Source organism: Pogona vitticeps, chromosome 1, assembly GCF_051106095.1.
Source record: "Pogona vitticeps strain Pit_001003342236 chromosome 1, PviZW2.1, whole genome shotgun sequence".
NCBI classification, from domain to species: Eukaryota; Metazoa; Chordata; class Lepidosauria; order Squamata; family Agamidae; genus Pogona; species Pogona vitticeps.
In genome coordinates, this window is record NC_135783.1 from 325,019,771 (window position 1) to 325,025,820 (window position 6,050).

Here is a 6,050-nt window from a genome sequence, read left to right on the forward strand (position 1 = left end):
GTGCCTCGCACAGTGAGGTTAATCTGTTCCGGATTAACCCTCGCTGTGTGAAAACATCACTGTACGGATCAAAAAAAGCCATTGGAACGCATTAAACTTAGTTTAATGCGTTCCAATAGCAGCTTTACTCACCGTACAGCAATGTTTCTCCAATGGCCGGCAGCCATTTTTGCGCCCTCCCCTCGCTTAACAAGGGCGCGAAAACACTGCGCGCGGCCATTTTGGGGCTTCCAGGGGCCATTTTGAAGCCGCCGAACAGCTGATCGGCGGGTTGCAAAGTGAAGGTCAGTAAGCGAACCGCTTACCGACCTTCGCTCTGCGATTTTGAGCCATAGGGGCCGTTGGTGTGCGATCGCATTTGCGATCGCTAGAACGGCCCCGTTGTGCGGATTCGTCTTTCTACGGTGCACTCGTTGTGCAAGGCACCACTGTATGTACATGTTTTTTGTTCCCTCAAAGAGTTTCTTTAAAGGAATAATGCTGGCCAGGTTTTCCTTCGCCAGGGCAGATTATCTCACTTTCCAATCTAGATTTGAGAGGCAAACAGACACAGATGGGTTTTGTCACTCCCCCCCCCTGGCAAATACCAGGACCAATCTTATGTAAACTGAACTCTGGCACCTGGACAGTCATTGCACAGTACCTTTTCCTATACAAACATTATTTCCTATCCCCTTGGAAGCCTCCAACCTTGTAACCTTTTTGCAAGATAATAAATTGTTTTCCTGTTGACACAACACAACAATGTAACTATGTATTTCCCTAATTCCTGTCTATAGACCCACCCTGTTGACCCACCCTGTTATAAAATTCCATCCTTTCCGTGATTCTCACTCCGGTAAAGTTTTGGATTCCTTTGTAACCCCATCCCTTCTGCCAATAGGTCATGAACCGCTCATTTCTCTATTTCTCCTCCCAGTTCTTTGTACCGCGCACCACCCATTTCTCCTCCATTCCCTTGTGTAACCAATGCTATAAAAGTCCTAGTATTCCGGTGCAATACATGGTTGTTCGTGCCTACACTTGGAGATATGACTTTCGTCACACTTTTTATCTAGCTAAATAAAACAGCAACCATTTTAACTCTCTCTCTCAAGTCAAGATTTATTGGCAATTAATTTTGACTTGGAAAGTCTAGGGGGCTAGCCCGGACTCAACAGTAAGGTAAAGGTAAAGGTTCCCCTTGGCAATTTTTGTCCAGTCATGTTCGACTCTAGGGGGCGGTGCTCATCCCTGTTTCCAAGCCACAGAGCCAGCGTTTTGTCCAAAGACAATCTTCCGTGGTCACATGGCCAGTGCGACTTAGACACGGAACGCTGTTACCTTCCCACCGAGGTGGTCCCTATTTATCTACTTGCATTTGCATGCTTTCGAACCGCTAGGGTGGCAGGAGCTGAGACAAGCGACGGGCGCTCACTCTGTCGTGTGGATTTGATCTTACGACTGCTGGTCTTCTGACCCTGCAGCACAGGCTTCTGCAGTTTAGCCCACAGCGCCACCACATCCCCCACAGCGCCACCACATCCCAGGACTCAACAGTACACTAAGGAAAAGAAGGGGAAGAACAAGAGGAAGCTGAAGTAACGTCAGAGAAGAAAGTGCAATAACGTGGGTACTGATTTAGAAAAGACAAGAGGATTTGACTGGTTATTTACCCAGTCATCACCCCAGTTATTTATCTAACCTGTCCAGGTTACTTGCTACCTGTGTTAGAGCTCCATTTCAATAGATCCATGATTTGCATTTCTTCATGGACTGGAAAAAACAACTGTGGCTCTCTTGGAGGACATATGATTGGCATATATATCAAACTATGCTTTAATAAGCCTAGTGCCACTGAGAGTCAAGCTCAACAATCTTTTTCAGTCAGACGTCAAGGGTCAGGACTGCTGATGGATTACTAAATCGTTGTGGATGGTTAAGTTGACAAGGGATACAGGAGGACATGAGAGGTCATGGTAAAACCAAAGGCCAAGCATGGGTCAGGGAATTTTTCCCAGTGCAGGAGGGCAGGCAGTACCCGCTTCTTTCAAGTACATTTTCAAAGATGCAAAGGAGCTCCCTCGTGATTTCAGCTGGCTGCATAACCATGGCTGAGTGGCGGGTTTAAGTAGGGCTGCTCGGTGGTCTTCAGAGTTTGTGGAAAGATTACACAGTACAACAGTTGGGCAGGAAATAACTGGGACAGGCACAACTGGGGGGAATCCAGGACTCCAGCTGTTGCCTTGTTGACTTCCATTCTGTCCAATTAAAGTCCTTACTGGTTTGAGGTGGAAAAATCCACTTTTGTTTGTGCCATGGTGACTCACCCACATATTTCAGAGCCTGGAAAAGTTCCCTTGTTCGGATTACAACTTTATTAGTAATCAATCTATTTAAAACACTTTTCTCCCAGTAGAGGGATCCAAAGTAGCTTACATTACAGTGGTGCCTCGCTTTACGATTGCCCTGCATTACGACAAATCTGCATTACGACAAATCTGCTTTACGACGATCTTTTTTGATCACAATTGTGATAGCAAAACAATGGTCTAAATGGGGGAATTTCGCTTTGTGATGATCGGTTCCCTGCTTCGGGAACCGATTCTTCACAAAACGATGTTTTTAGAACAGCTGATCTGTGGTTTCAAAATGGCTGCCGGGTAATTAAAATGGCTCCCCGCTGTGTTTAGGGACGGATTCCTCGCTATACAGGAAGCGAAAATGGCCGCCGTATGGGGGATCTTCGCTGGACAATGAGTTTTTACCCCATTGGAACGCACTGAACGGGTTTAAGTGCATTTCAGTGGTTTTTTTAATTTCGCTTTATGATGTTTTCACTTAACGGTGATTTTCCTGGAACGGATTATCATCGTTAAGCGAGGCACCACTGTATTATTATTTTTTAAAACATCAGTACAATAAATTACAATGGCTAAAATCCTGTTGGTTAGCATAATAAGTTGCAACCGGAGTAGGCTCGTTTGAATCAATGGAACTTACTGTATGGAAGAGCTGACTCGCCAAATCCCCACTGATTCAATGGGCCTATTCTAGTGCAACTTCCTATGCTAAGCAAAAGGATTTCAACTGATACATGATACATAATTTCCACGGAATCCTAATGTTGTTCCAATGTATTGTTTCCTGAATCTTCTTCCTCCAATGTGCAATAAGTGAATTAAACTAGTTGTTGCAGCTAGGGAGCAGGCCGAGGCAAAGAGGCAGTCCCGAAAGCAGCAAAATCAGGGAGCTGGACAGGGGACAGATTGTATTTGTCTTCAGTGTGGAAGGGACTGCCACTCTCAAATTGGCCTTCTCAGCCACCCTAGACGCTGTTCCAAGTCCTCCATGCAGAGCACGTTACCTTAGTCTCTCGAGACTGATGGATGCCTAATGAATGAATTCCTACACAGTACAGCTAATTGTTTGCAATCTGTGTGATACAACTGTTGATACTCTTTTATCAGATTTCGAAATGTGGATCTAATGCGTCAATCTATTAAACTAATGGAGTCCCTTAGAATTTCTCAGCCGCATTAAAACCAAAGGTTGAAAGCATATTTAACCACTAGATGGCACTGCAGCATTAATGGTGACATTTATTTTTTCTTTCCTTTTCCTTTCCTTTCCTTTCCTTTCCTTTCCTTTCCTTTCCTTTCCTTTCCTTGTTTGCCTCTGTTGCCAAGTTAAAACTTCTGGCATTCAGAAACTGGGATTTCTTAGGAAACAATGAGCAAGCACCATATGTTGTTTCATCATTTAAATGAAGTAAAGATATGTTTTCTATTCTTTCTCTTACAAATTTCTCAGAGTGAGTTATTGAGACTTTAAGTGCCAGTTAATGAGAACAGGGTGGATTCTGGGGAACTCTTAGCTACAGTAGTACCTCGGTTTACAAATGTCTCGGTTAACCTAATTTTTGGTTTACAAACGGAAATCCATTGAAAATAATGCCTCAGTTTACATTTTGTTTGTTTGTTTCGGTTTACAAGGAAAGTTTCCCTAGGATGCATTGTGCCTAGAGGTTTATAGTGCCGCCCCCATTTCTATGGCAATCCGCATTCCAATTTACAAATTTTTCGCTTTACATAATGTCCCATAGAATGCATTAATTTAATAAAATGAGGTACTATATTATCCTCTATGGATTTCTGTAGTACAGTGTAGCAAAAGGGAATATTACTAGACATTCGTAACTCAGCAACAAGTAGAACAGTTGGCCATAATATCTGTAACTGGTCTGATCAAAAACAAGTGTATAGGTATTTAATTCAGCCCCACACTTTCTCTCCTGGATAGTGCTACTGGAAATGTTCTGGTGTAGCCACCTAAAACTCAGACTTTGGTACCATACTGTCTATACACCATTTTCAGCCTGCTTATTATGTGCTGGACTCCTCTTGTGTGCATGTTCCTCTTGCTGTGAATGGAAGAGGATTTCAGTTCACCAATATTCACCCCCATATTGGGAAGAGCTTGAGATCTGGAAAATGCAAAAGTGGGAAAAACCAAAACTGACAGATTTGTCTATTTTTAAGCCGAAATTATTGAATGCTTAATTTTTGTATAGTTTAGATTTAATGAAGTGCTGAATTAAGTTTGTCACCTCTTTATTCTCAAAGGTTTCTCATCCTTGATACATATATGACAAGCAGGTACAACATAGGGTACAAGCTTGTAGTTTAAAAACAATTTTCAAAGATTATTTTAAAAATGCTTAGTCACCGTTCGGCAGTATGCACATATTTATAGATGGCTCTCAACTGTAAAGCCAATCGCTCGCTTGCTCGCTTGCTCGCTTGCTCGCTTGCTCGCTTGCTCGCTTGCTTGCTCACTCACTCACTCAATCAGTCAGTCAGTCAGTCAATCAATCAATCAATCAATCAATCAATCAATCAATCAATCAATCAATCAATCAATCAATCTGGTTCCAGAATGTGTGGGCTCTTGTCCGACAGATTGTCAGTGAGCTTCAACAGGCAGATGACTTATTGTATACAAACTGGGAATACAGCTCTGCCACGGGACTCAGGTGAGGACCCATGATGGAGACTACAGTGGGTCTGAATCAAAGAAGATGGAAATAATTGCAACAACACATTGTCCTCAGGCAATATGGTGTGGCCCCAGAGTGGCTTCACTCCATTCCAGTGATGTCTCTGCATTGCGTGTAGTTCTTCTGGATGAGGTCAGTTGGAAAGTTAAGGCCAGTTGATGACAGCCCTTCGTGGCTTTTGCCCAGTCTGTAAATTTCAGTGACTGTTATCCTCTGGAGCAGTACGAGTCTTTTGGATCCGTCATGGACAGGTGCTCCTAAAACTCAAGCTTCTGCTGTAATTTAATCTTTCTGATTCAGGCAGATCCAGTTGTGGTTATCAAGGGAAAACCTGACTATTCATAACGAAGCAGTATGTCGAATTGTTGGCAAAGCCACAGAAACTCTTGGCGGGATTTGCTTCTCTTTTCACGTAGCCGTAGGGGAAAGCCTGCTTATTCTCCGTTCCACCTCAGAGTGAAAGAGAGCTATCCGTTGATGTGTGTCTTTTTTTCCAGGCAGCAATACTTCTCATTATATCATGCGTTCATAGCCTTATAATATCTGTTGTGCTGCTCCTCAACTTCTGGGCAAGAAGACCTGCATAATATATATATATTTCTGTTGCTTTCTCACATTACATTCCAGGTGAATATCTTGGAAACATCAGGTGCAAAGATGGCTTTTTTTTGGGAGAAATAAAGGATTTTAAAAAACTGTATGTGCTCTAAAAAGGAATGAAAAATATATAAGATTTATTTTGTTCATGAGGCTCATTCACATATAAGTGCTCAATGTAGTCTTTGTGAAAAGCCATGAGGGGTATGGAAATGCAGACCACCTAAAATCTGTAAAGTGGCAACATTAACAAAATGTCAGGAGAAACAATTTGTGTAGATTTAATGAAATGAATTAAAATGCTACCAGAAAAGCCATTACGGCAGTTATACCTGTTATAATAGGTATAACCAGTAGTAGCTGGTGACACCAGTTTTGGAGGGGATTGTGAATCCACTCCAAGCTTTGGTTTGCA